We start from the raw sequence: 23,668 nt of genomic DNA, 5'->3' as shown, positions 1-23,668 counted from the left end.
CCGCGAATAATCAACTCCTCCATGCTGGAGGACTCGCCACAAAAATTTTTACAGAAAGGCGGACCCATGATACAGGAAGAATCTGATTCGTATATACAAATGTATTGCCAGGTAGAAACAGGACAGGTCGCAGCAACCAGAGCAGGACAGCTGCCGTGTCAATATGTAATACATGCAGTGGGACCACGATATGATCCTATCAATATTCCTAGATCCCAACAATTGCTTACTGAGGCTGTCCAGAATGCAATCCTGTATGCCTCCTCTGTTCCCCCTGGTACGATTCCTCAACGTACAGTGGCTATACCATGCCGGTATTTTTCAATATCCCAGGAAGGATGCTGCGATGGTCATAGTATCAGCAATAGAGCGGTGTATACAGGAAAACCCCATAAAATTGGAAGAGGTCCGATTTGTTCTCGACAGCCGCCATCAGGCAATACAATCTCTAACTGTAACAGAGCCTCCTGCCCCCTCCCACAGCAGATGCCTCTTGTGCCCGTACTACCTCTACCTCCTCCCCCGAGTTGTCAGTAATATCTGAATTTGAAGAAGATAATGTGGAAACCACTCCTGACAGGTCAAAGTATACTCCCTTCACCCCATCCCAAATAGACACTCTCTGCAATCAATTACCCGATCCAGAGACTTCCCCCCTGGCTTTCTACAGGCAAATGGCAGCAAATCGAGAGATTTATTCCACTCCCCGAAGAGATCTATTACACATACTTCGAGTAAAAGCTGGGGAGGGGTATTTTCCAATTATTGAGGGTGGCATAATGTATAATGTGAACGTGGATGGGAGAACCTATGAGAGTGGTGTTGATTTCTGCAATGCTTTAAAGGTTTGGGCACAAGATAGACTAGCGGACCAGGCTACCTCTCTCACAGATGTCACACAGGACAAGGGGGAGATTGCCGAGAAGTTCTATGGGCGTCTTATGGTAGTATTTAGAGATCTGGGATTCTCACTGTATAATAAAGCCCATACACATCTTTTTGTGGCAGCTTTGATGTCAGGCCTTAAACCCGAATTGCAAGAGGAAATAATGTCTGTTAGTACAGTGTCCAGTCCTAAAATGGACACTGTACACTCCGGATGATGCATTGAAAGTAATAAAAAGTTTTCAGAAGAATTTATCCCGTTCTCCAGCAACAGGGAAACAGAAAAATAAATCAACAGCGGCAGCTGTTTTAGCCCCTGCTCTAACAGCAGCCCCCACCATCGCACCCAGCATGGCTGCGAGTACACAGCTCTTCCCTTATCAGTGGAGCACACAGCAAACTCTGCCCCCCCAGACTTCAGCTCCCTACTCTCCTAATCCTATGACTAGGAACCTTACTCCCCACCTCTGCCGTGCCAATTCTCGTCTGCAATGCTGGCACTGTGGCCGACTCGGTCACTTTCAGAGAGACTGTCACACTCCCGCTGATAGATGCTACCCTCAAGTTCCCTCTTCCAATCGTAATCTAAATGCTGGGAACCCTAGAGGATACCCCGGTTACGGACAGCCCCAAAATCCTGATAATTGTCCATACTGAAGGGGTGGCCAACCAGGGTCTGCCATCACAATGTCCTCCACCAAACCTGGGGCATGCTCATCCGTCACGCTGCCTGTAGGGGACACCCTTGTTAAGTTCAATCATCAGATGTACCTACGGATATCCCTATTCAATTCTCAGATCAAGAGCTTGTTTTAATTGGAGTAGATGGCAGACCCAATAAACATACTCTTACAAAACCCATCACTGTGGGACCCTTCCCCGAGGTTACTGCTCAGTTCGTAATCTCTCCCACATGTCCAGTAAATTTACTGGGGGTAGATTTATTATCACAGTTCCGCTCCAGAATACAATTCCAAGGTGATGGTCGGATGGTTCTTACATTACATAACCCCTATGCAGATGAAGACAGTGAGGAAATCTGTATTTTGCATGTGCTTCCCACAGTTTTGATGGCCTTGATAGGCCCAGATCCACCCCCAATATTGCCTGAGGATCAACGACTCACCCCATACCTCTCAGACTCTCAGAAATACCATCTAAACTTTGGTCAAAAGGGCCAAATGATATAGGGAAAATGCCTGTAGAACCAGTAAAAGTGTTTCTCAAACCTGGTGCCCCTTTTCCCAAAGTCCATCAATACCCTTTGAAACATGATCAGGAGCGGGCCTTCAGGAACAAATACAAACGTTACTTGATAACGGTGCTTTGGTACCCTGTGTTTCTCCGTGTAATACGCCCTTGTTTCCCGTTAAGAAAAAGACCCCACCTGGCCAGCCCCCTGTGTATCGGTTGGTACAAGATCTACGGGCAGTTAATGCAGCTACTGTTCTGGAAACTCCAGTGGTGCCTAATCCACATACTCTTTTGTCCCAAATACCCCAGGACGCTGCTTTTTTTTTACAGTTATTGATCTTACCAATGCCTTCTTTAGCATTCCGTTACACCCAGATTGCCAGTTTCTGTTTGCACTCACTTATCAGGGGGCGACAGTTAACATGGACAGTTACGCCACAAGGGGCCCAAAACAGTCCCAACCAGTTTGCAAAAAACATGAGCGAGTGTCTCTTGCCCTGGCAGTTAGATCACCCCCAAGTTACGCTGCTTCAGTATGTGGACGATCTTTTGTTGTGTGCACGGACGGAGCAGGAAGCCATTGCTGCCACTGTTAGCCTCCTCAAGCATCTGGCAGCACTGAACTGTCGGGTTTTGGCCTCGAAACTTCAGTTCTGCCTTGGTCAAGTGATATTTTTGGGTCATGGTCTCCTTCAGGGTGTCAGACACCTTACAGAAGAAAAGAAAGAAAAATAGCTATCAGCTCCCTTCCTTTCCTGAAACTGAACTCCAGCGTTTTCTTGGATTATGCACCTATTGTCGTCAGTGGATACCGGATGCATCCCGCATAATGCAACCTCTTTACAACGCCTTGAAAGACGGAATAATGAGCTACAAGGAAAGATCAACGGTTTGCATGGAAAGCCTTTATCATGCCTTCTCTGAGTTAAAGAGGCTCATTGCTTCCGTCCCTGCCTTGAGCATCCCGGACTATACTCGACCGTTCCATTTGTATGTGTCTGAGAATGAAGGACACGCAGCAGGGGTACTTACACAATCACATGGCAATACGCAAAGACCAGTGGACTATTATTCGGCCCGCCTCGACCCAGTGGCCCGAGCATCACCAAGATGCATGAGGGCAGTTCACGCCACTCATTCGTTGCTTGACAAGACTGCAGACATAATTCTTGGACATGAAACGCACATTTTTGCCCCACATGATATTGCAGCGATACTGACACTTCAGCAACCAAGACATTTGACTGTGCAACGACACTTACGGCTGCAGTGTTCACTCCTTTTGCCTGATTATGTCAAGTTGCATCGCTGTACAACAATCAACCCTGCTACTTTACTGCCGGTCCCCAAGAAAGATGGCAGTGATGAGGATTTTCTCCAACATAATTGTTCCCAACTTTTGACTGAAGAAACAGCTACTCCACCAAATGTCAATGAGAATCCACTTCCAAATCCCGATCTGGTGTTATACACGGATGGTTCAAGATATGCTGACGAGTTTGGTAGATTGCACACGGGATATGCTGTTACCACAGAGGACACTGTAGTGCACGCAGCTGCACTCCCGCCATCACAGTCAGCACAAGAAGCAGAACTCCTAGACTCTGTCTACTGCATGTACTTTGGCCAAGAACAGACGGGCTAATATATACACAGACTCACGGTATGCATTTGGTGTTGCTCATGATTTGGGGCTCTATGGGCCAATCGAGGATTTAGTACTACTGCCGGAACCCCAGTTAAAAATGCTGAAGCTGTTAAAACCCTCATGGACTCAATCAAATTACCTACTCAGGTGGCCATTATCAAAGTTAAGGCGAACGGTCCTAGGAACAGTCCACAGACTGTTGGCAACGCATTTGCGGATATGCAAGCAGAAGCCGCCGCTCTCTTACCCCTTGAACCAACCATACCAACTATGGTGACCACACGCTCTCAGCGTAAACAGTTACAAGCATTGGCCCAACAAGAACTTGATGATCTACAACAGACTGAAGTTTTCTGTCGGACCATGTGAGACCGCTTAATGACGATGCAGAGAATGTCTCCAAAGGAAGAGGTGAAGCAATGGAAGACTGATGAGGCACGAATGGATAATGGTCGCTGGAAAAAGGAACAACTCGTGTGTCTCCCTAAGCGGATATACCTTGCTATTGCCACATGGGCACATGGACCTACACATCGAGGAAACAATTAGGCCCTCGCACTGGTGCAAAAATTCTAGTGGGCCCCGGGAATTTCCACAGTTTTGACAGCGCTCAACCATGCCTGTAATATCTGTCAGACTTGTAATCCCGGTCAACTTCAACGTGTACCCCCGAAGCATCTTGCTAAGCCCGACTATCCTTTCCAAAGGCTCCAGGTGGACCATATCACGTTGACCAAGTCTGGAAGGTATGAATACTGTTTGGTTGTTGTTGACATGTTCTCAAGTTGGCCGGAAGCATTCCCTGTTACCAACATGACTGCAAAAACCACAGCAAAGAAACTGGTGATGGAAGTCATGGGGTTCCAGAAGTTGTTGAAAGTGATCAAGGTCCGGCCTTTTCTTCTCATGTGTACCAAGAAGTTCTGACAATGCTTGGATCCACTGTAGCCCTCCATACTCCGTACCACCCACAATCCAGTGGGAAAGTTGAGAGGCTGAACGGCACACTGAAGGGACAATTGACCAAAATGATGCAGGAGACTACGGCTCCATGGCCAGAGCTCCTACCCATTGAACTATACCGCATCCGTACTACCCTTATTGCAAAACATGGCCTGTCCCCATATGAGATATTGTTTGGTACTAGGCCCCCAGTTGCAAATTTCCAGCCTCAGCAGTTATCAGAAGAAACTGACCGTGCTGTTCAATATGTTATTCAGCTTAGAAAAAATCTTGCCAACACCCATGCTCTAGTTTCTTCTTCTCTTCCAGATTCAGCAGAAACCAATATCTGTCATAACCTGGTGATTTGGTAGTCGTGAAAAGGCATGTCAGAAAGCACGAACTAGAACCCTTGTATGACGGTCCCTATCAAGTCCTCCTCATCACCCCTACATCAGTGAAACTAGAAGGAAGACCGACTTGGATTCACGCATCGCACTGCAAGCTGGTTAAACAAGCAAATAGCAAATAAGGGGGCATAATGTTTTGGTCTTTCACATTTTCCATATTATTATTGGTAACTGCATGGGACAGCCTAAATTCCCCAACATCCTTGAATAATAAGTTTGTACAACATCATGAAAAATTACTGTGAGATTTGTTGGACAATTCCCAGTCTCTGGCAGACTGTTGGATCTGCACGTATTCACCAGTGTCAGCCACAAGCATCTCCTTTTTGGCAATCCCTGCTCCACCTGAGGAGTTATTTGCTTGGACTAACTGTTCTGACACACTCGCTAATAATGCCACAGATAATGCTAAGTCATGGAATTTGACTGTTGGTATACCTATTGTGGGATGGATGGGATACCCCTGGTGGCAAGGTAAGCTTTCAGGAAGCAATACACACCTTCAATATTTGGCCTATAAAGGAGGGGCTTGGGTCCCTAAGAATAAGACTAGTCTAACCAATCTAGGGCAAATTCCAACATATGGTTTACAAGTCAGTTTCAATGTAACTTCACACTCTACTGATGCCTTCAAACCAATGTTGTTAGAAAGAAGGTTACATAATACGTCATGGGAATTTTCTAATTTGTTTCCCCAGGGTTCTAACGAAACCTGTGCCAGTATTCCTGGCAATATATCTTGTAATGAATCCTCTGAATATGTACCAGGAACCCCCACTTGTGGAAATCCTGATGTAGGTTATTGTAGCCCTTTAGGACAATCTCCAGCTTGGTGTATGCTTCAGAATGCATCTGCATTCATAAACTTAGTTCATAGATTGGTACTGCAACATTCAGCCCTATGGGATTTACCTGATATGTTCTGGGTATGTGGAGACAATGCTTATAAATGGTTGCCAGTAAGGGTAAGAGGTACTTATACTTTGGGTCGCTTTACCCCGGCCACCTTTGTTATTCCGAACAAACAGTTGGATACACAGGCTATACCCAAACATACATTATACAAAAGAGCTGCGGACAATTCACCCCACCCTTCAGGGAGACCACATATAGTACAGATGAGTGTGGCCAATAAAATGGTCAGTTCTATTTTCATTTACCCTATGATTACACAAATGAGGGATAAATTGGTTAGGGCCACAGACTATCTAGATGATCAAATTTGGGATATATTGGATATACTTAATACTACTGTTGCTGTCCAACATCAACTTATTATAGTCACTAATCAACATACTATAGTGCTGGACTACTTAACAGCAGCACAAGGTGGTATGTGTCAGATCATTGGACCCGCTTGCTGTCATTATATAGATCCTAACACTACTATAAAGTTAAAGTTAGAAGACATTCAAAGACTCAGAGATCAATACGATAAAGACAATGATCGTAATAAGGACAGTTGGTGGTCAGACACCTTCTCCTTTCTCAATCCAGCCAATTGGTTTAAGGGAATTGGGGCTGGATAGCTGGGATCTTACAAAGCTTGTTACACATTGCTGCCTGTATCCTTGTTGTATATGTGATACTAAAACTTTGTTTTTTGGTGTATTTCTGCATGTATTAGGAAATTCTGCACTAAGACAGCTAATGATGATACCAAAGGCGTCGTTGCCCCTGCTCTTCTCTGCACCGATCTCAAAAGGCTACTTGATTAAGATGTTGAAGCCAAGCACACGGCTACCTACAAAAGATCTCCACCACCGTTAACAAAAATTGTTATTCGTGAATTGCAGTATACAGGGGGGACGGGTGCGCCGCGACAGCCATGACTGGTAACACGGCATCAGTCATGTGAAGACCAGTGCCCCTCAAGCTGTTAGCTTGGGATAGCACCTCTGATGCTGCATATGTGTTAAAAAATTTATCTAGGGGGGATTGTGAAGGGTTAGAACTAAAATCAGAGCTGAAGTTTCGTTTTCTCCATTCTCTGAAGGTTTCGATTCTCCATTTTTGTTGCTGTAAGATAAATTTTTGTAATTGGGATGAAAAGTTCAGGCTGTCATAAAACCAGACTGTTCCTCATCAGGTGCAAGATAAGGGACCCGGGGGTATATTACTCTGAAGAATATGCCATTATACTACTTTCTATGCTATGTATATACGGACATATATGCAGTTTCCGGTTTTCTTGCAATATTATTGGCTTATAAAGTGAAATGATGCTATTGGTAGTTGAGAACTTTGCATAATTAAGCAAAATATTATAAAAGTAGTGACTAAAATAAATGGGTTTAGCGATCTCTTTGGATCGTCCCGTACAGAGACCCCTGTCTCCGTGTGGTCATTTGAGTTGCTAGCAACACTCTGTGGAATAATTTGGAAATCACTGGATCAACCGTGAAGGATTAATTTAACCCTCTCCCTATCAATGTCAGTGGTAAAATTTCTTCGATATGACTTGCGTTTATTTATGAAAAACAGAAATATGGAAAAAATGTTTTAAATTTTGCAATTTTCAATCTTTTCATTTTTATGCCCTTAAATCAGAGTTAAGTCACAAAAAATAGTTAATAAATAATATTTCCCACATGTCTACTTTACATCAGCACAATTTTGAACCAAAATTTTTTTTAGGAAGTTATAAGGGTTAAAAGTTCACCAGCAATTTCTCATTTTTCCAACAAAATTTACAAAACCATTTTTTTAGCGACCACCTCACTCACAAGTGAGTTTGGGGGGGTCAATATAACCAAAAATACCCAAAAGTGACACCATTCTAAAAACTGCACCCCTCAAGGTGTTCAAAACCACATTCAAGAAGTTTATTAATCCTTTAGGTACTTCACAAGAATTGAAGCAATGTGGAAAGAAAAAACTAACATTTAACTTTTTTTCCCCAAAATATTTCTTTGGACACAATTTTTTTTTATTTTGTCAAGGGTATCAGGAGAAAATTGTCATGCCTGCTATGTCTGTTATGCCGATTGACCCCTGGGGCAGTGTGCACGCGCACCGAACTGTCATACCCGCCATGTCTGTTATGCCGCATGACCCCTGGAGCAGTGTGCACGCGCACCGAACTATCATGCCTGTTATGTCTTATGCTGCAAGATCCCTAGAGCAGTGTGCACATGCACCTCGTGACTGTTGTGCTGCAAGATGCCTGGAGCAGTGTGCATGCGCACCTCACCTTATGGCTGCATGCCATTGCTGTGTGACCACCCGTCTCTGCTCTACCTGCTGTGATCGTCACTATGGTCCAGCAGAATCTGATCCAGCAATTCTTCCTATGGTTCTGAACTCCCTGATCATGTGACCCTCTCTATGTCCAGCAGTATCTGATCCAGCAATCCTCTCAATGTTCCTGGAGGACCTGATCATGTGACCCTCTCTATGGTCCAGCAGAATCTGATCTAGCCAGCCTCTCTATGATCCTGGAGGATCTGAACCGGAAGTCCTCTCCTTGTCCTGACCCGGAAGAGCAGGTGCTAATGCCCTATATCAGACCGCCCCTTCCTATGGTTGGGGCCTGAGTATCGTGTTACTTCCCTGCATGGCTGCTTGGTCTACTCAGATGCTCTCTGTATTCTGTGCCCCTGCACTATGCCCTGTTGTGCGTCTCTGCACACGCTCTGTGCTTGTATTCTGCCTCTTGTCCCGTGTCATGTCTTGTGTTGTCTTTTGGCCATGTCTTGTCTTGCTATTCTTTGACTTGTAGTACTTCCTATGTTCTCTGCCTTTGGCTGTTTTTGCCATGTCTTGTCCTTGCTATGCTTTGCCTTGTAGTACTTTCTATGTTCTCTGCCTTGCCTGTTTCACCATGTCTGGCCTTTAATATTCTGAGCCTTGTAGTACTTCCATGTTCCCTGTCTTTGCCTGGGTTTCCTTATTCTGTCTTCTGGTGCTCGCTAGCACATTCCATGTCTAGTCTTAAGGTTCTGCCTTGACCCGGCTCTGGGCTTCGGCCTACACGCCGCTACTAGACTCTGTCCTATGGTGCTCTCTAGCACATGTCATGGCTAGTCTCAAGGTTCTCCCTTGACCCGGCTCTGGGCTTCGGCCTACGCTCCACTGCTAGCCCTTTACTCTCTCTGACCCCGCTCTGTGCTTCTGCCTATGTTCCGCTCCTTGTTCTGTACCTTGCCTAGCTTTTGCCTTGTTTCTTGCCTTGCCTTGTTTCTTCACGTGCCCTTTGCACGTGCCTGGCCTTCCCTCGCCCGCCTGTTTGTGCCTCAGCCGTGCCACGCCATACGTGCCCGCTTGTCTGTGCATCAGTCGTGCTCGTCGGCCAGAGCCTAAGCTGTGTCCACCTGTTGTGCTTCAGCCGTGCTCGCCACAGTCTTGCCCGCCGGTCTGAGCCTCAGCCCTACCAGCTAGCCAGTGCCCCAGCCGTGCTCTGTGCTTCCTTGCACCCACGCTGCCTAGCACTGTGCATTGCGTGCTTCTCTAATAGCATGTGCAGGCCCTAGCCTGCTCCTTGGCATACCTCCCCGTGCTTCTCTAAAAGCACGCGCAGGCCCTGCCATGTACCCTGTCGTGCCCTCTTACACGCACAGGCCCTAGTCTGTACCCTGGCGTGCCTCCTAGCACACGCAGGCCCTTGCCTTAGCCTGAACCCTGGCGTGTCTCTTAGCACGCACCCTGACTTGACCCTAACGTGCCCCTCTGCACACACAGGACTATGCCTTGAACCCTGACCCTGGCGTGTCCCTCGGCACGCGCAGGACCATGCCTTGAACCCTGACCCTGGCGTGTCCCTCGGCACGCGCAGGACCTTGCCTTGAACCCTGACCCTGGCGTGTCCCTCGGCACGCGCAGGACCTTGCCTTGAACCCTGGCGTGTCCCTCGGCACGCGCAGGACCTTGCCTTGAACCCTGGCGTGTCCCTCGGCACGCGCAGGACCTTGCCTTGAACCCTGGCGTGTCCCTCGGCACGCGCAGGACCTTGCCTTGAACCCTGGCGTGTCCCTCGGCACGCGCAGGACCTTGCCTTGAACCCTGGCGTGTCCCTCGGCACGCGCAGGACCTTGCCTTGAACCCTGGCGTGTCCCTCGGCACGCGCAGGACCTTGCCTTGAACCCTGGCGTGTCCCTCGGCACGCGCAGGACCTTGCCTTGAACCCTGGCGTGTCCCTCGGCACGCGCAGGACCTTGCCTTGAACCCTGGCGTGTCCCTCGGCACGCGCAGGACCTTGCCTTGAACCCTGACCCTGGCGTGTCCCTCGGCACGCACAGGACCTTGCCTTGAACCCTGACCCTGGCGTGTCCCTCGGCACGCGCAGGACCTTGCCTTGAACCCTGACCCTGGCGTGTCCCTCGGCACGCGCAGGACCTTGCCTTGAACCCTGACCCTGGCGTGTCCCCTAAACACGCACCATGCCTAGTGTGTTGAACCTTGCCATGTCCCTAGCATGCACCCTGCCTTGCACCTTGCCTTGGACCCTAGTGTGCCCTAGCACGAATCCTGCCTTGAACCTGGAACCCTGCCTTAGACCATGGCGTGTCTCCTAACATGCTCCATGTCTGGAGCTCTGTCGTGCCTCCTTGCCTGAACCCTGCTTTGCCTGCCGGATGCCCAGAACCTGCCGATCGCTGCCAGAGATCGTAAGCCTGACGACTGTGGCCTGATGTCCGGAGCTAATGTCCGGAGCTAATGTCCGCAGCCTGATGCCCTGATCCTGTCGATCGTTGCAAGCTGTCCGGAGTCCGATGCCATCGAGCCTTGCTTGTACCTAGGCGTGCCATCTAGCACGTACCCATGGACCTTGGCGTGCCACGCACGCACCTTGCTGTGTTTAACTGTTATCACGTTTTGCACCTGTTGTTACCCTGAGTTCGCCTTAATGAAGATACCTTGAACCACGCCTTGTCTTGTTTCCTGCACGTCCCTTGTCGTCAGACACTTCACATTGTGTCTCCTTGAGCCGGCCGTCTGGTTACAGCAGTCGTGGTGGCTCACCCCCTTGGTCTTGCCCGTGACACTCCCTGTATAGGGGGTGGTTCCTCACAAGGTCAGCTCGCCCTCGGTGGGTGGTGCCGCGACCCAGAGGGTCCACTCTAGAAAACGACTCAGCTGAAGCTGACTCCGTCACAAAAATGAAACACAATATTTGTTGTGCAATTTCTCCTGAGTACACTAATACCCCATGTGTGGAGGAAGACCAATCTTTAGGCGCACGGCAGTGCTCAGAAGGGAAGGAGCATTATTTGAGATTTTGAATGTCAAATTGGCTGGAATCGAGAGCGGACGCCATGTCACGTTTGGAGAGCCCCTGATGTGCCTAAACGTGGAAACCCCCCACAAGTGACACCATTTTGGAAATTAGACCCCCCCCCCCCCCAAGGAACTTATCTAGATGTGTGGTGAGCACTTTGAACCCCCAAGTGCTTCACAGAAGTTTATAACGTAGAGCCGTGAAAATAAAAAAACAACTTTTTTTTATCACAAAAAATGATCTTTTTGCCCCCAAATTTTTATTTTCATAAGGGTAACAGGAGAAACAGGACCCCAAGAGTTGTTGTACAATTTGTGCTGAGTATGCTGATACTCCATATGTGGGGTGGATCCACTGTTTGGGCGCATGGCAGAGCTCAGAAGGGAAGGAGCGCTGTTTTGGAATGCAGCCTTTGATGGAATGTTCTGCGGGCGTCATGTGGCGTTTCCACAGCCCCTGATGTGCCTAAACAGCAGAAACCCCCCACAAGTGACCTCATTTTGGAAACTAGACCCGCCCAAGGAGCTTATCTAGATGTGTGGTGAGCACTTTGAACCCTCAAGTGCTTCACAGAAGTTTATAACATAGAGCTGTGAAAATTTAAAAATCATTTTTTTCCACAAAAATGATATTTAATAAACTATAATTTTTCCATATTTCGGCAGACAGAGTCATGTGTGGGCTTGATTTTTGCGGGATGAGCTAACTTTTTTTTGCTACCATTTTTGGGCACACAACGTTTTTTGATCGCTTTCTATTCCTATTTTTGTGGAGTCAGAATGAACAAAAACCAGCAATTCAGGAATTTTATTTTTCTCCGTTCCGCGTGTGGGTCACTACGATTACAGCGATACCTCATTTATATTTGTTTTTGCGCTTTTTACACAATAAAAACTTCTTTAGAAAATATATATATTTTTGCATCACTTTATTCTAAGAGCTATAACTTTTTTATTTTTCTGCTGATGGAGCTGTTTGGTGGCTTGTTTTTTGCGGGACAAGATGACTTTTTCAGTGGTACCATGTTTATTTATATCCCTCTTTTTGATCGCGTGTTATTGCACTTTTTTTCCAAGTGGTATGATGATACCGCTTGGAAAAAGTATAATTTGCTACTTTTTTGTGTTTTTTTTTTTTTTCACTGAAGGGGTTAACTAGGGTTACACTTTTATAGATGGAATTTTTACGGATGTGGCGATAGCAAACGTGTTTTTTTTTGTTTATTTTATTTTTTTTAAATAAAAATGTGTATTTTTAGGGGGATTTTTTAAAATTATTTTTATTATTTTTTTAATATTTTCTTTTTACGTTTTTTAAAAAAAATTTTTACCTAGTCCCTTTATGGGACTTTCACTTTTTTAACTTTAATTTGCCGATATAATACATTGCAATGCTCCAGCATTGCAATGCATTATACCTATGCAGAAAGCTACTGAGACCATGCTGTGAGCATGGTCTCAAAGGCTTTCCGTAGCTGGATGACCTACAGGTTGTCATGACAACCCCTGGGTCATCATGGCACAGGTCGGGTCCCGCAATTACATCGTGGGGATGCCGACCTGAGGCAGAGGGAGCCCCAGACCCTCTGCCTCACCCACTGAATGTTGCGATCGCTCTCGATCGCAGCACTCAGGGGGTTAACAGCCAGGAGCAGTTGGGGCGCCGCTCCTGGCTGTAAGTGCAGGAAGCTCAGCCACTGCAGCACTGAGCTCCTGCACTGATCGGGCAGGAGATGATGAAATTTCAGCATCTCCTGCCCGATCGCTGCTGTGTTTGGTCAGTCAGATTGAATGACCAATCACAGCGCTCGGGGTGCAGGGACTGACTGCAAGGGTCCCTGCACCCCTTGCCATGCCGCTCAGCTGTCTATGACAGCTGTTGGCACTGAACTACCACTGTGTGTTTACACGCAGTGATAGTTCAAAGGCATGATGGGGACAGCCGGTCATGATGTGGGAACTGACATCCTGCCATGATGGGCTATCCCCGTCAATGGACGTTAAGGGATTAAGTTGTCTCCAGACTGACCTTGCCAACTGGAGTAAGGGTAATAATCCAGAGACATTAGGCTTGTCTACTTCTAAAATCCCCAACAAGCAATCAGTTCCTGCAGCATGAGCCAGATGGCTCTCCGAGTTAGGCAAACAATTATTGGGCATCCATCTACTCAGGGCTCTGACTTGCCCAGCCAAGTAATATTAAAAGAAATCCGTCAATGCCGCCCCGCCCAAGTATTTAGACCAGTGGTTCCCAATCTCCAGTCCTCACGGACCCCAACAGATCATGTTTTCAGGATTTCCATAGTGTTACACATGTGAGAGAATTCCTAATGCCTTGATGATACTTCCATCACCTGTTGGGGTCCGTGAGGACTGGAGTTTGGGAACCACTGGTTTAGACCTATGTAAGGTAGACAATTTGAGCTTAGGTCTAGTCTTCCCCCATATAAAGGATGAGAGTAATGAATTTAGGCCTGAGAAAAAAGATTTATGGATCAGTACTGCATTATGTTGGAGGGAGTAAATGAGTTTGGGGCGTAGGATCATTTTAATCAGGCTAATGCGCCCGGAGACAGATAATGGCAATTTACTCCAGATAGCAACTTTAAGTTTAACAAGATCTAACAACGGGAGAACATTCATTTTTAACTTGAGTCTACTATATTTTTAAATATTTATTCCCAGGTACTTAAAGTTAATTAGAAAAGGCAATGGGGATAACGTTTCAAGGTGATCCATGGACCAAGGGAGAGAGGCATCAAGGAGGATTTATCCCAATTTATGTATAATCCCGAATAATTACTAAATTTGTCTATAGTAGCAATTACATGGGGTAGTGTTTTTTCTGCGTTATCCATAAATATCACCATATCATCAGCATATAAGCCAATGGTGTCTAAACGGCCCGCTATTTCGATACTTTTAATGACTGGAGTGGATCTTATACGGATCGCCAACGCTTCGATTACAAGCGCGAAAAGGGCAGGGGAAAGGGGGCACCCCTGGCGTGTTCCTCTTGCCAAAGAGAACAATTCGGATACAGAGTTATTTATTATTATTCTGGCTTTTGGTTTCATGTACATCGCGCAGATCCACTTCCTAAATTTGGAACCGAATTCATATTTTTGTAAACATGCACAAAAAAAAAAATGACCACTCAAGAGAATCAAAGGCCTTAGCCGCATCCAGCAAAGACTAGGCCCATTCATTATCTGCCACTAGAGAACTGTACTGGACCACTGACTGAACTCTCCTAATATTAATAGATGCATTTTTCCAGGGCATGAAACCGGTCTGGTCTGGATGTATTATTTCTAGTATCACCGAATTTAATCTAGTGGCCAGGATTTTAGTGAAGTCCACATTTACCAACGATATGGGGTCATATGATCCAAATTCAAGAGGATCCTTCCTAAGCACTATTATATTTGCCTCATAAAAGGAGTCCGGTAAAGAACCTTCCTTCCAGGTCCTCTGAAACACCCTTAGAAGGAGTGGTGCCAAAACATCCCGATATTTCCTGTATATATCTATGGGAAATCCATCTGGCCCAAGCGCCTTCCCAGAGGCCATATCCGCAATGGTTTCATTTATTTCCTCTATTGTGAAGTCTGCATCCAGAAAGGCTTGTTGAGTGGGACTCAGTGTGGAAAACTTTACATCAGATAAATACTCAAGGAAGTCCGAAGTGCTAAAATCCCCTCTGGAACTATATAACTTTTTATAATAGTCATGAAGACTTTGGAGTATAGGATACTATTGAATCATCTAGTTTTCAAATTTAAAGTATGGTATTAGATGTGTTGGCGCACTATAAATGCCAATAACTTGCTGGACTGATTTCCTAGTTCAAAATATGACTGACGAGTAAAAAATAATTTACGTTAGATTTGGTATCCATATATTGAGTATATAATCTATGGGAGTTTAGCCACTCATTTCTATTTTCATTTGTTTGATTAGCTATATAATTTGCTTCCGAATCCCTCAATCGCTTCTCCATCTCATCATCTTCCCATTTAATATAGGAAATTGTGGAAAACAAACATCCCCTTAGATACACTTTAAGGACGTCCCAAAACAAGTTAATATACTGGGGTTCAGGGTGGGACGAAATGAAGCAGTTTAATTGGTCTAGAGTTCTGTTATTGGGGCCTATTAATTTCAACCTAAATGGGTTCAACTTCCAAAATCGATTATGACTACTTTGGTCAAATCTAAGTGTAAGTATTATCGAGCTATGATCTGAGATGCCCCTGTTCCCATGTTCCACATCCCCCACCCACATTGCCAGGTTGCTGGAACCAAATATATAATCTATACGAGATCCAGCCAACCACTGCCCTCGATTAGCAATGATAGTGGAGATGGAGAGCAGGCCGTCCCGGATACACCGTCATATAGTCTAAGTCTATCAAGACCGTTATCCATGACAAGGATAAAATCTCCCATGCACATAACTAATGCATCTGGATAAATTAAGGGAAAGCTTACCGCCTTTTTAACGACTGATATATTGGCCGGGGGTGTGTTATAGACACACATTATGACGTAGTCTTTCAAATTTATCGACGCGTGCACAAAAACAAAGCGTCCCTCAGGGTCTTTCCGAGCCTCCTTGACCGCCCATCTAGTGTTCTTATTGATTAACAAAGAAACCCCTGTAGAGTAACTGGTGTGTAATGCATGTATGAACCATGGTACCCATGGTTTCTGCACATAACGAGCCGAATCTCTGGTCAAGTGTGTTTCAACCAGGGCCACAATGTGAGGATGATGACGTTTAATCTGGGAAAAAAAAAAAAAAAAACTTAATTCTCTTTCGGGGAGACCCAAGACCTCTCACATTCCAAGTCATGCATATTAATTCAGACCCCATGGTCCTTTGTCCTAATATGGTATACAGTGTCACACAGACTGAACCTTACAGTCAGCATAATTAGTATCTTGGCAGCAGTATCTATATAAACATCAACTAACAATACTGAAACAAGAAAAAACAAAATAAAGTTCAAAGAGGAGCACAGTCCCAAGCTCCTGTCATATGCCCAAAAAGAGGGTACCCTCACTGAACACAGTGTCCGGTATCGGGGGGTTACATTGGACATTGGCGGAAAGAGCCCCCTTTTTCCCCCTATGTACCCATATAGGGGACGGCAGCAGTCAAATCAGTGTGACGTTCCAGTTGCTCACGCGTGGGACCGCAGTTATTCCACAGCCTCCGCCAGGGTTGTGCAGAATATGGTAGAGCCCTTGTAAACAATACGGAGATGAGTTGGTTAAATCATTGAGTATAAGATGTTCCTTTCTTTGAGTTGCTTTTTGATCTCCATAAATTGAGCCCACTGGTTCTGTAGCTCCATTCAAAAATCTGGAAAAATTGATATTGTGGCATTATTGAATTTAAAGGGAACCTGTCACCCCCCAGGGCGTTTTTAAGTAAAAGAGCCACCTTCAGCAGCACTAGGGCTGCATTCTGTGAAGGTGTCTCTAATGTTTCTGATCCCTAGTAACGCCGAAATACAGACTTTTATAAATTCCCGTCATACCTCTTGCGTGTCCGGGAGGTGTGTTTTCTCTCCCGGTGTCCAGGGTCTTAGAGCCATCCATCATCCCCCTCTTGCGTTGTTGCGCCCCCTCCTCTGCTTCTTACATGCTCGGCATCTGCGCTCTGCAAACACACCTCCCAGACACAAAAGAGGTATGGCGGCTTTTTTTCCTTGCCATGCGTAGGATAGCGTCTCTGTCCCTGCAGGTTAGGAGACGTGCCAAAAAAGGATGTGGCGGATTGCCTGGGGGGAGAGATTTTGTTGGGACCCTATGGGCCCTTTCTACAGAAAAGGTTGAAGAGAACTCATCTCCCAGAGATTTTCCAAAAATTGCTCCGGCTATTGACCTTCAGAGTGTTCTAGTAATCCAATGATTCGGATACTATTCCGGCGTGACCTGTTTTCCAGGTCATCCGCCTTCTGCCTCCAGGCATTCATGGAGCCACTTACTTTTGTCAGTTTAATTTCCAAGGGCGTAAGGGTATCCTCCAGGCTGGATACTCTCGTTTCAACTTCCGTAATGCGCCCTCTCATGGCTTGCATTTCCTGCCGAAGACGCCCCACTTCCGAATGTATCTCCTCTATTTTCCCAGTCAGGGATGTTCTACTTAGAGATATGGCTTGCATTATTTGTTCAGACGCCTGCCTTAGAGTCAAGTCTTCTTGATCCCCTCCTCTCCGCCGTCAGAATTGCGATTTTTACACTGGTCCGCAGCTTTAACATTTGATGGAGTATTTCTGCAGGATCTTGAATTATCAGAGGGGTCGGGCCTTGCAAATTCTTTTAATTTTTCAATCGCCCCTGAACTCTTCGGCGGGCTCATGATTAAGATTTATGTGGTATAGCAAGTTGGTGAAGTAAATTGTCCCTTTCCTTTGTCCCTAATTTACAGCTGCTCTCTTGTAGTGCAGGATCTTAATTTGCCTGAATTTACTATAGTGAGACAGAACAACCAAACTTATCTGGTCAGTTGTGCAGCTCTTTTCCAGCTATAATATGCTGCTCTGTCAGCAAGTCGCTGTGTTAACCACCCTTCCAGCCTCAGGGAATTGAGGAACTGAAAGTGAAAGTGCAGAGATATCAGCACAGTCTGTTATGTCATTTTATCAGCAAGGTATAATACCCAATGCGATCTCAGCAGTGAGATCGTATTATAAAGATCCTACAACAGACCCCGGCGTGCGATCAGTAAACTGCCGGGGAGACCGCGACCCCAGTCCAAAGCAACTGAGAGGTGCTGAATGTAATCAAGATGGAGGGTGCAAGCGGGCAGCGTATATCTTCAAAGAGGGAGCACGGGGCTCATTTCTCAGAGCTCACACCGTGCGCACCCTCCTGTGTACCTTTATGAGTCCTGGGCTCCGTCCAACCCGCCGCACCTGAGATGAAGTCTTCCAGGCTGCGTCTCAGTTCATCTACACAGTAGAAAATGGCCGCCACCTCCTTGCAGGCTCTGCTTTCCATCCGGGTCTCCCTGGATCTGCCCTAACCAGAGCCGCACTCCGCACCTCCTCGGAAGCCAGAGGTTCCCCGGTGCCCAGGGGGTCCACAGTATTATCAAGGTGGGTCTTTCGGGTGATATAAAGGCAGGATGAGTCAGGATCGTAGAAGCTCTGCCTAAAGCACGTCCTCTCAGCTCCTCTGCATCGCCATGCCCCTACATGTCAGCTGTTTTGAACAGCTGACATGTGCCCGCAATAGGCGCAGGAGGAATCGCGATCAACCTGCGCCTATTAACTAGTTAAACGCCGCTGTCAAATGCTGACAGCGGCATTTAACAAGCACTGCCGGCCGCGCGGCTGGAAATGTGCGCATCGGTGACCCCCGTCACGTGATTGGGGGTCAGTGATGCGTTGGCATAACAACCTGAGATCTCCTGGAGACCTCTATGTTGTTGATGCCACATTGCTATGAGCGTCACCCGGTGGTCGGCGCTCATAGCAATGCAGTAATTCTGCTATATATAGGAGATCTGCACCTACGGAGGCTATTGAAGCATGCCAAAATTTAAAAAAAAAAAAAGTTTTGAAAAAAATTAAAAATATAAAAAAGTTTAAATCACCCCCCTTTCACCCCATTCAAAATAAAACAATTTAGGTAATGACCTTTATTTTATTTTATTCCAATGGCTATGAAGTGATAGCATGTATCTTACTGCATTGTGCTCGTTCCATATTGAACCTAGCCACAATAGATTCCATATAGTTAACCCCATGCTAGTGCATACTTGCATGAGTATACAGGAGGAGTAATTGCACACTCATGGTAGCATATTGGCTCCACAATGAATTAGCAGGGTTATGGTATACCTCTTTGTCTATTAAGTCTCTGGTTCTATATCATGCTTCCATATTAGCATATATTATATTATGATGAATTTGGTCTGATAATACACAGTTGTGATTGTCCATGTGGATATTGTCCCTAGTCATTGGATTCTGAACCTTTTCTCTATCGATTTTAAATTGTTAAATCAATAAAATATTAATTAATAGTACCTTCATTTGAGGCCTTTATTTAATTATATTGTCTTCCACTTGTGGTTATAGATTCCTATAGTTGTATGGTAAATAAAGACACAGCCAGAATAAAGTTGTACTTTTGAAAGACACCATGGGTTTTACCATGTCATGTACTAGAAATTGGGGAAAAAAAATTCCAAGTGCAGTGAAATTGCAAAAACTGCAATCTCACACGTTTTCTTGTTTGACTTTTTTGCTAGGTTCACTAAATGCTAAAACTGACCTGCCACTATGATTTTCCAGGTCATTACGAGTTCATAGACACCAAACATGTCTAAGTTCTTTTTTTATCTAAGTGGTGAAAAAAAAATCCAAACTTTGCTAAAAAAAAAAAAAAAAAAAAAAAAAAATTGTGCCATTTCCCAATACCAGTAGCGTCTCCATTTTTCGTGATCGCGGGTTGGGTGAGGGCTTACATTTTGCATACCTGGATGATGCTTGAAATGATACCATTTTGGTGCAGATACGATCTTTTGATCGCCTGTTATTGCATTTTAATGCAATGTCGCGTTGACCAAAAAAAACGTAATTCTGGCGTTTTGACTTTTTTTCTCGCTATGCCGTTTAGTGATCAAGTTAATCCTTTTTTTATTGATGGATCGGGCGATTCTGAACCTATATCAAATAGGTGTGTGATTTTATTTTTGTTGCTTTATTTTGAATGGGGCGAGGGGGGGGGGGGGGGTGACTTGAACTTTTTATCATATTTTTAAACACTTTTTTTTATCTTTGGCATGCTTCAATAGTCTCCCTAGTCTCCATAGAAGCTGCCATAGCCCGATCGGCCCTGCTACATAGAGGCAATGGTCAGATTGCCTCTATGTAGTAGAATAGCTGATTTGCTATGAGCACCGACCACTAGGTGGTGCTCACAGCAATCCGGCATTGACAACAATAGAGGTCTCCAGGAGAACTCGGGTTGTCATGTCGACACACTGGTGACCCGTGATCACGTAACGGGGGTCACCGCTGTGCGTATTTCCGGCGCAATTGCAGGAAGTGACATTTAAATGCGATTCCACCCACGGCTATTGCAGGCACATGTCAGCTGTTCAAAAGAGCAGCCATGTCCTGTGAAAAATGTGGGCTTACTGCCGGAGCCCACATCAAAGGGAGGTAGTCCGACATCGGCGTAAATATACGCCCGATGTTAGAAAGGGGTTAAATAATAAAAAAAATAAAAGTGTGGGGGCAACTTTATTCTTGATAACCAACCTTGCTGAAGCTGAGGGTTGCAGCCCCCAGCTGTGAGTTTTGCCTGGCTGTTTATAGAAAATTGGAGGAACCCACAACAGGTTTTTATTCATTTATTTAGTTATAGTGCAGGCAGCGGATGAAGAATACCCCCATCGTCCGCTCCTGCTGTCATTGTAATTAGCAGCAGCAGGAGTAGGCTGATGGGAGTAATAGAGGCCCGTCACACGTAGCGAGATCGCTGATTTTGTGATGCAACAGCAAAATCACTAGCGATCTCGCTGTGTGTGGCACGCATCAGCGACCAACCCCCCGCCGGGTATCGCTGATCGTGCAGGAATGTCCTGGGTAATTTTTTGATTGTTGGTCTCCCGCATGCCAGCGCGCATCGCTGCGTGTAGCAGCGAGAGAGCAACAATCAGCGAGCTCCCAGCGCTGTAAGCAGACGTTGGGAGCTGGTATCCAAAGTAAACAGCGGGTAACTAAGTGACGCATGTGCTTAGTTACCCGATATTTACCTTGGATACCAGCTCTCAGCGCGAGCACGCTGTTATCCAAGGTACACAGCGGGTAACTAAGCGACGCGGGCGCTTAGTTACCCGCTATTTACCTTGGATAACAGCATCCTCGCTGGTCCTGATCGCTGCTGTATCTGCCTGTTTGGCAGCTCACCAGCGATCATGTAGCGATGCACCGGCGATCCTGACCAGGTCGTATCGTTGTCGGGATCGCCGGTGCATCGTTTGGTGTGACGGGACCCATAGTCCCATCAGTCGCCACCTGCTATCTTTCATCACTTAAATGTAACTCTCATCATTCTCCCCTGCTCGTGCCGACCACCGGCTGTATTCAGCATCCGGCGCCTGGGAACAGCGCTTAGGCTATGTGCACACGTTGCGGAATTGCCGCAACTCCCTGCCGCGGGAAATACGCTAGAATTCCGCATGTGTAATTCCCGCATATTTCCCGTGTTTTAACTAGCGTTTTCCAAGCGATCTGTAGCATCGCTTGGAAAACTGATTGACTGGTTGGTCACACTCGCCAAACATAGTGTTTGACAAGTGTGACCAACTTTTTACTATTGAGGCTGCCTATGCGGCATCAGTAGTAAAAAGATATAAAGTTAAAAATAATTTAAAAAATCTTGATATTCTCACCTTCCGGAGTCCCTCGCAGCCTTCCCGATCCTCGCGATGCTCCCGGCAACAATGACCTTTGATGACGTAGCATCACGCGAGACCGCTACGTCATCACAGGTCATTGTCACAAGGCATCGCTGGGAACGGGACTTGCCACTGGAAGGTGAGAATATCACGATTTTTTATTTTAATTCTATTTTTTACAGGGATATGTTCCTCTCCTCCAGACCATGGGTACCATCCGCACATTTTCCGCTTACTTTCCGCATGTGGCTATGCCCACCATGTGCAAAGTAAGCGGAACAATGCATTCCTATGTGTGCGGAATTCCCGCGATTCTGCACAAAGAATGAGCATAATGAGCGAATGTTTCCGCAGAAAAATACACAGCATTAGCACAGCATTGCAGAATGCCCTTGAATTCAATGACTTGCTTATTTTATGCCTTTTTGCGGCGAGAAAATGCGGCAAAAACGCATAAAATCCGCGTGAATTCTGGACGTGTGCACATAGCCTTACCGTAACGCTTCTTCCCTGCCGGCTGTCCGTGTGGTATTGATGTGGCACACGTGTAGCAAGTATTAGGGCTGTCTGACATGTCAGTGTCTCCGGTACGTGTAGTGACAGTTTTCTCACGTACCGGGGACACTGACACACGTAGACACATTCTAATGAATGTGTCTATGCAGATGTCAGCGTGTTTTCACAGACCGTGTGCCCATGTGCAAAATACGCTGACATGTCCGTTTTTGTGCAGCAGCACGGATCACACAGACCCATACAAGTCAATGGGTCCGTGTAAACACGTACCGCACACGGATGCTGTCCGTGTGCGTTTTTAAAAGTCAAAGGGTTAACATTGAAAATAATTTTTCAAAAAGACGGACACACGGATGGTACACACGGACATACGGATAGCTCCGTTACCGGAATTATCTGGACATGTGAAACCGCCCTTACACACACGGATACGGGTCTCTCCAGTACAGGAAATAAATTGACGTGTGAAATCAGCCTTATTCATAGTTGGGTCGTCTGTGTCTATCAGAGGAGAGGGAAGAAAGCGTTATAGTTCCTAGTAATGGGGAATCTCCAGCACCTACCTCCACCTGCAGGGGGCGCTATCTCCGGGAATGGAGGGGTTACTGCCCCCTGTGCAGCCCAGTAATGGGGAATCTCCAGCACCTACCTCCACCTGCAGGGGGCGCTATCTCCGGGAATGGAGGGGTTACTGCCCCCTGTGTAGCCCAGTAATAGGGAATCTCCAGCACCTACCTCCACCTGCAGGGGGCACTATCTCCGGGAATGGAGGGGTTACTGCCCCCTGTGCAGCCCAGTAATGGGGAATCTCCAGCACCTACCTCCACCTGCAGGGGGCGCTATCTCCGGGAATGGAGGGGTTACTGCCCCCTGTGCAGCCCAGTAATGGGGAATCTCCAGCACCTACCTCCACCTGCAGGGGGCGCTATCTCCGGGAATGGAGGGGTTACTGCCCCCTGTGCAGCCCAGTAATGGGGAATCTCCAGCACCTACCTCCACCTGCAGAGCCGCACTCCACATATATGGTGGGTAAAGGACCTTTGGTGTCGTCATGCCCATGTGACCGGATGTTGTCACAGGAAGGGGCGGGGCCTCCCAGTACAGCCCTGATAGCAGGAAGTTGTGGTGCTGATGACCCTGAGAGGGCTGAGGGATCCCGGTGTGAGGGAGGGGGTGATGTTACATGGCGCTGCGCAGGATAATGTGTGACGTCCCTTGCGTGGGCTGCATGTGGGGAGTGTTACTTGTATGGGTCTCCATGTGGTGTGTGGGAGATGTACAGGGAAGGGGGTGATGTTGGGGGACACATTGATATTACCTGAGACTCTACCTGAGGGGGCTGCAGACTGAGTCCTGTTTTGTACATAAATGTTCACACTGGGCGTTTTTTATGCCCTTTATTTTCAGCTGCTTTTTATATTGCCAGTA

The 23,668-nt window shown here is 46.4% G+C and overlaps 1 protein-coding gene across 1 annotated transcript in view; it reads right to left on the bottom strand.

Annotated features, from left to right (window-relative positions):
- LOC141051017 (uncharacterized) overlaps positions 1 to 23,366 on the bottom strand; it is a 104,183-nt gene extending 80,817 nt beyond the window's left edge. The window contains 1 exon segment of the mRNA XM_073547806.1: positions 23,234 to 23,366. The gene's annotated coding sequence lies outside the window, so the exon portion shown is untranslated.
- Between the last annotated feature and the right edge of the window lie 302 nt (positions 23,367 to 23,668).

This window comes from Dendrobates tinctorius, unplaced genomic scaffold (assembly GCF_039654945.1).
Source record: "Dendrobates tinctorius isolate UK_male_01 unplaced genomic scaffold, ASM3965494v1 ptg000155l, whole genome shotgun sequence".
In the NCBI taxonomy this organism is placed as follows: domain Eukaryota; kingdom Metazoa; phylum Chordata; class Amphibia; order Anura; family Dendrobatidae; genus Dendrobates; species Dendrobates tinctorius.
Note: the sequence above shows the minus strand (reverse complement) of the source record. Positions and strands in the feature narration are given on the sequence as shown.